This window comes from Elaeis guineensis, chromosome 11 (assembly GCF_000442705.2).
Source record: "Elaeis guineensis isolate ETL-2024a chromosome 11, EG11, whole genome shotgun sequence".
Classification (NCBI taxonomy): domain Eukaryota; kingdom Viridiplantae; phylum Streptophyta; class Magnoliopsida; order Arecales; family Arecaceae; genus Elaeis; species Elaeis guineensis.
Genome location: NC_026003.2, coordinates 96,185,983 through 96,192,986, shown reverse-complemented (window position 1 = coordinate 96,192,986; position 7,004 = coordinate 96,185,983). Strand labels below are relative to the sequence as shown.

At 32.3% G+C, this 7,004-nt stretch overlaps 1 pseudogene; it reads right to left on the bottom strand.

Moving 5' to 3' along the window:
* Positions 1 to 7,004, bottom strand: part of LOC105034587 (alpha carbonic anhydrase 7-like) — a 40,558-nt pseudogene that overhangs the window by 6,893 nt on the left and 26,661 nt on the right.

Below are 7,004 nucleotides of genomic sequence, written 5' to 3'. Positions count from 1 at the left end.
TCAAAACAGAAGCAACATTTTTTTGCAAAAGGTCACCCTTGTCAATATTATTCCCGCTTCAAAATCCTCAACCGCAAAGTTCATTTTTAGACCTACATGACGATGCTGACACAAGACCTTCTTCCTTTTTTCACTTTTGCTAAACAAGAATAGTATATTAAGTTCAAAATACAAAAGAAACAAGCTGAGGCATGTTTGTGTCCCATGTTAGAAAAGAAACATGAAGGAGGAAAACAGTGAAATATACGTATAGCAACAGGAAAAAACAAAAGGAATGTGGACATAGAAAACAAAGAACTGAAAATATATACTAAGAAGATGAAATGAGCATGTACAGGAGTAAATGGAAAAGAAGATGATAAACATCCTCCTGCACAAGTGTTGAAGGCGGCAACCAACAGCAGTAAAGTGTCCCAAACGTAGCACAGAAAATTGCAACAAAGAAATTAATAATCGTGGAAGAAACCAAAACTCTGAAGCAGGCTGTGGGGATAAGATGATACGATAAAGTACACGAGACCAACTTGTGACTGTGTGCCTACAAGGCAAAGATGTTGAAACAACACAACATGCCATGAGTGTTTGGTAAAGCATGAAGACCATTTGTGAAGAAGAAACAGAAGAGGAAATAGCCAACTGAAAAAACATAAACCAGCCACAGATTTTCAGAACCCAGCTGAAAAAGACAGCGATGCCGGCACAGTAAGACGTAAAGCTAATCCACTGAAACAAATGAAGATGATAAACCTGCGACCCCAGAAACAGGTGACAAAAGAAAAACAGCAACATAAATGATCCATGAGCAGAATCCGAGCAAGAAACAAACATTCAACCAGATCGAAGATAGGTCCAAGATAACTTTTCTTTCATGTTTCAGTTCTTAGAAAGATAACTTCTTTTACAAACGAGCATTATTGAGATGATAGTGAAAGGAATCAATCAATTATTATTCCACCTATAGAAGTCTTCATTCTATTGATGGACATGATTACACGTTAGCCTGTCTTACACCCACACTCACACACACACACAGAGAGAGAGAGAGAGAGAGAGAGCTAACAATCAGTTGGGTAGGCATGTTTTAGAGACAAGGCATCAAATGAGACTTGAACTCGGAAATGTTCTCAATTGTCCAATCCAAATTTGCTCAGAGTCTGAGCTATTTTTGAATAATCCGATCCTTCTGCAGACCATCTCATGATTGGCCGACACTTACAAACTTGCCATCATTTTTCTGGCACAAATTATTTGCAACCAATTGACTAGCTAAACGTTATTTTAAATTCAGCATTTTCTCAATTAGGAAACACTCACCACCTACGTGAGATGCGGACGAACTTGATTGCAGGACGAGTAGGATAAGGAGAACACATAGTAACAAAAAGAAATGTCACGCCCCCGATCCGAAATTGTGAATCGAGGGTCATGGCAACCGCCGCATACTCATAGAAAACTTTTCCCATAAGCATGCAAGTAATCTTATCAAACTATTCTAAAACAATAGCGGAATAATTAGACAATGATTCAAAATCCAAAACATAACGATTTAAATTTCTTCTTTAAATATCTCAATAAATTCAATAATGATTCATAGTCCTTACATCAAATTCAATAAGACTTTCAACTGAAAATAAAAGTATAGAGATTCTGCTTCTGTTCACTCTTCCATTCATATCTTGTATCATCTTAATTCTTCAACATCTGTAAAAATAGTAAAATAGGAGATAGTGAGCTAGACAGCCCAGTAAGCAATGATCACTTCTCAACAGATTTCATCAGGCATTTAAGTAAATAATTATTTATAGAAAATAAGCATATAAAGTTCATCAATTCGAAATCAATTTCAATTATGCAATATAATTCATGCCAAATTCATTTCTTTTTCAAAAATTCAAGTTTCTTTCCAAATTTCAATTTTTTTTGTTCTTCAATTCTTTTTGTCAACCATGAGCTATGACCACATTTTTTCTGTGGCAGGGTCATAATAATATCACGTATCTGCTTGCGGTAGGCTGCGAATCATCTGGTAGCCATGTCCTTTGGAACCGCTGGTCTCTCTGGTGGTTTGTCGCTGGTCTCTCTGGCGACATGTCGCTGGTTTCGTTGGCGATATAAACCCTCAGGACAATCAATTGCCAACGTATATGCCCCCATTGGCAGGGTCCTTTACATAGTCAGGTTGTCAATTCATAATGTTCTTATATCAGAATTCTTCATAAATCATATTTATATTCTAATTTCAATAATAAAATATATAATCATGTAGTATCGAAATCAATCAATATAATGCATCATGAAATCAATATATTCAATCATGCTTCATCATAACATTTCAAATAAGATATTTTCATAACAAAATACCATTCATCCAATTCATGCATCATTTCGCAAATCATGTCAGAAAAATACATTATAATTTGCTGATAAATCTAGAAAAAGTGAAACATTACTTACCTCGAACGCATTCCAATAAATCCACATAATTCTATAAATTTTTCTTCCAAAAATTCTGTTCGTAGATCATATTGCGATATCCCATGATCAAACATCCACAATCCTATACAGAATCAATTTCAATAATTAGAAAGAATACGAATACCATATTTCAACAATTTAGATTGGGTCCGATCATCTAATTTTATCTAATCAAAATCTAATTATGACCTAAACGATCCAAAGTTTGACTATCAGATCAAATCGGGTTCGAAATGATAGGACCGAGGTTTCTTCATCAATTTCATAAAATCAAATAGAGAGAGAAAATCAGAGGAGAGAGAATTCATGAGGTATAATTTGAATTGATCAGATGACACAATCCAACATTATGATTGGTCCAATATCTCGATTGGTGAAATTAACATGATCAAATCAAGTCATGGCTAGATCGAAATCATGGATGATTAAATCTAAAGATTCATGGTCTGATTAAGGTAGGTGCCAGTACGTTGTCTGACAACTATGGATCAGGGTTCTTCATTAGAATCAGATCAAGACTATTAAAAGAAATTCCTTCATTCACTAACCTTTTTAGAGAGAAAATCAATGAAGAGAGAAAATATTTTAGAGAGAGAAAATTCTAGAGAGAGAAAACTCATCTTGAATTCTTCAGACAATATGATTCAACAAATTCGATCGATCAGATCAAATCATGTTGCAATTATCATGTGGACAATTCAATAAGATCATGAGAATTAAAATCTAAAAATACCTGATCTGATCAAAGTGGATGTCGACGTACCGTCCGACGATCACAGATCAAAAATCCATCATTATGATCATTTAAATTCATCATCATTCTTCTCAAAATTCTAAAAATCTTAGGAGAGAGAAATAATCTAGAGAAAAGATTCTAGAGAGAGAAAGTTCAATTCTAGAGAGAGAAAATACTAATTCAAGTTGAAGGGAGAGAGGGAAGAGAGAGAAACTCTCTTTCTCATATTTTATTATTTATATCATTATTTATTAATTTATTTTTTTTCTTCTTCTTTTCTTTTCCTTTTTTTTTCTTTTCTTTTTCTTCACGGAAGAGAGAGGAGAGAAAATCCTATTTATTATATTATTATATTATTATTATTTTATTTTTCTTCTTTCTTTCTTTTTTTTTCCTTTTCCTTTTCCTTTTTCTTTTCTTTTTCTTCTTTTTCTTTTCTTTTTCTTTTCTTTTCCTTCTTCTTCTTCTTTTCTTTTTCTTTTTCTTTTCCTTCTTCTTCTTCTTCTTCTTTTCTTCTTTCCCGTGGGTTTCTTTTGGGCTGAAACAGGGGACCTTGAGGTCCCCTCGTTGGCTGGCCGCCGGCGGCGCAGCCCGCGTGGGGTGGCCGTTGGCAAGAGGGGAGACGATCCGATGGCAAGAGGAGGCCAAACCGGTGGTCGGCGGTGACCACCGGCGTCGGAATCAAAGGGAAACAGTCAAAAAATGATGGTTACTTCGCAACAAAATCCGATGACTCCGGTCGTCGGCGAGCATGCACATCAGCACGGGAAGGAAGGGGGAGAAGAGAGGAAGGGGAGGAGGCTTACCTCCGTCGCCGGCGAAGCTTTTCCGGCGAGAAATTGGACGGCACAGTGACGGATCTCCGTGAGGAATTTCCGACGATTGCCGCCGTTTTGCCCCTGGATTTCTCGATGAGAGGAGAGAGGAGGGTTCTCCTCCTTAAATAGAGCTGGAGGGAACTCGTCTCCGACTCCGATTGGGAGCCGGCGAGAGGAGGAAGAAGACTCCCTTTGGGAGTCTTCTCCCTTATTTTTTTTTTCTATTTTTTTTTGGGCTTTGTTACATGGGCTGGGATTTTTACATGGGTTGGGCCATCACATTCTTCCCTTCTAAAAGAAATTTCATCCTCGAAATTTTTCTTGCCTGAGTCTTCATAGTTTCTTACTTGAATCTCATGCACAAATGTTTCAATATTCTAATTCTTGATATAAAATTTATTCTTAAATCATTCCATAAGAAAAAAAGTAAATACATCAAATATTGATCTGAAACGGAACCATTCATTTTCTTATTTATCAAGATCAACATCTCAAAAATTTTCAATGTTTCAAGATTTCAAAATTATGATCTCATTCTCTGTAAAAATTAATGTTCAATATCTCATGACTCAAATTAAATTTAAATCCATCTCTTGTAGGTAGAAGAAAATCAATGTCTCTATTCTTGCATAAGAACTTCATTCATCATCATTTATTTATTTATTTATTTATTTTAAAATATTAACCACTCTTAATTTCAACCCATCATAAGATAGGAAAACATACTTCTATGAATCATATGATGACATCCCAATTAATCAAAATTCAAAAATATTTTCTCTTATTCGTACTTTCAAAGGTTGAAGATTTATCATTTCAATCCTATTCTCGAACTTTTGATATTTTAATTCTCGATACAACTTCATCATTAAGTCATTTTATAAAGATCAATATCACCATTGTTGATTGAATCAATATCACTATTTCTAGTCATTGAAATTTTCTTACTCAAACCCTCAAACTCTTAAATATTCTAATTCTTGAAGCAAATTTTATCATTAAGTCATTCTATAATAAAAATCAATAACTCAAAAATTGATCTAAATCAAAACTATATTTTTCTTATAATCGAAATCAATATCTCTATTCTAAGTAAGTATATCAATTTTCTTCATCTAAACATTAACAACTCTTAATTAATCGATTTATTATCAAACTAAATTATAAATAACTCTAATCCATCTTTTGTAGAACAATCGTCAATATCAATAGATAACCTCAATCTTTTCCATTCAGTCAGAGAAATAATAATGATCAAAAGAGTCCAAACTTCAAATTTTATTATATCCTGGAGATAAATATTTGAGTATAATAATCTAAGATCGAAATCATCATTCGATAAACAATCTCAAATTTTTCCTAATAAATAGAGAATTATAAAATTTAATTCTAGGATAGAGAAAATTTATCTCTAAATATTCTAAATCTAAAATCAAAGGTCCACTCATCCTAGGATTAGGATGCTAATTATTTTTTGTAGCATAGTAGGTGGAAGCTCTACTTTTGAAAATCACATTAGGGATATCCAAATTTTTTTTTAATATTATTCTTTCTAACATCAATGAATTTCTTGTATCAAATCATATTATCTATCATAATTCTTTAACTCAAAGAGTCATCATTCCTGACTTACTCAAAATAATCTAGATTACCATGCTTCCGCTGCGCACTCTGATCTAACAATCAAAATTTCTTAGGTTCACCAAAAAAAATTGGATCAAATTATTTCTTTATCCTAAAATTTTAAATTTCAATTGAAATCAAAGATTAACTTTCGATTCTCATTCATACCTTTACTGGTGTACAATAATCTTGATTAACCCTTGAGTCCAATATCATATTTAAACCATCATATAGATTTACTATAATCAATATGAATCAAATCTCAATTCTCATATCAATTCAATTTGATAATTTTCAAACCAAAAATCTTTATAAGTCAAATTAATGAAGAAAAAAAATCCTTCGATGCTCCACCAAATTTGGACATAATCTTAACATATAAGAACTTCAAATCATTATTTTTTTCTAAAATTTCTATCATCAGGATCTTCAATATCTATCAAATATCCTTTCATAACAATCATACAAGCTTCAAAAAAATCAAATCTCCATTTAATAGTAGATTCAATTAGGGACCTCATTAACAAAAGCAAAGGAACTCCATATCAATTCCTAAATCCAAAATTTTTAAATTGTAAATTCACATGGATCTCTTAATCTGAGATAAATATAAATCAGATCTTTTATCTTAATCTAAAGATATCAATTTTTCATTAACAACCTCAACAATAATATCAGAAAATCTCTTGATCAACTTAGATACGAAATCTTTAAATTGAAATTTCATACACATCATATACTCTCCAGGAGACATAATAAGATCTATTATCTAGATCTAAGGATGATGATTAAGGATTCCAGTACGATGAATATTCTACAACCTCATAATCGATTTCATCAATAAGAAATAGGTTTCTTTGCAATATCCTCAAATATATATTCATCCTATTATGCCACTTTAAATATAATCCACATACCAAATTCAATTTCGATAAATATTTCAATCAAGCATCATAAAAGATTTTTTCTTAGTCCATTCTGGAACAACATTTTATTATCAAATCTTTATCTTTCCAATAATAGTCAACTTCTCAACTAGAAGTAATATCATAGTATTATTCTCACATCGAATTTGAACTTACGGTTCACTTGAATAACCAATGATCAAATTAATAACCATAATGCACAATAAAATTTTTTATGTCAATCCTTTTGTGATTATTTTCGATCCAAATCTAACTGATCATATCATGATCAATAGATCATCCATCATATTTCAAATTATATATATTATAATCTCTTGTGATCCTTTCATACATAATCACAATGTTTAATCAAAATTTTTAAATATTTCTCCCACTACAATCATCAAAGATCTAAACTATAATGTCCCTGGTGTCTATCCACTTACA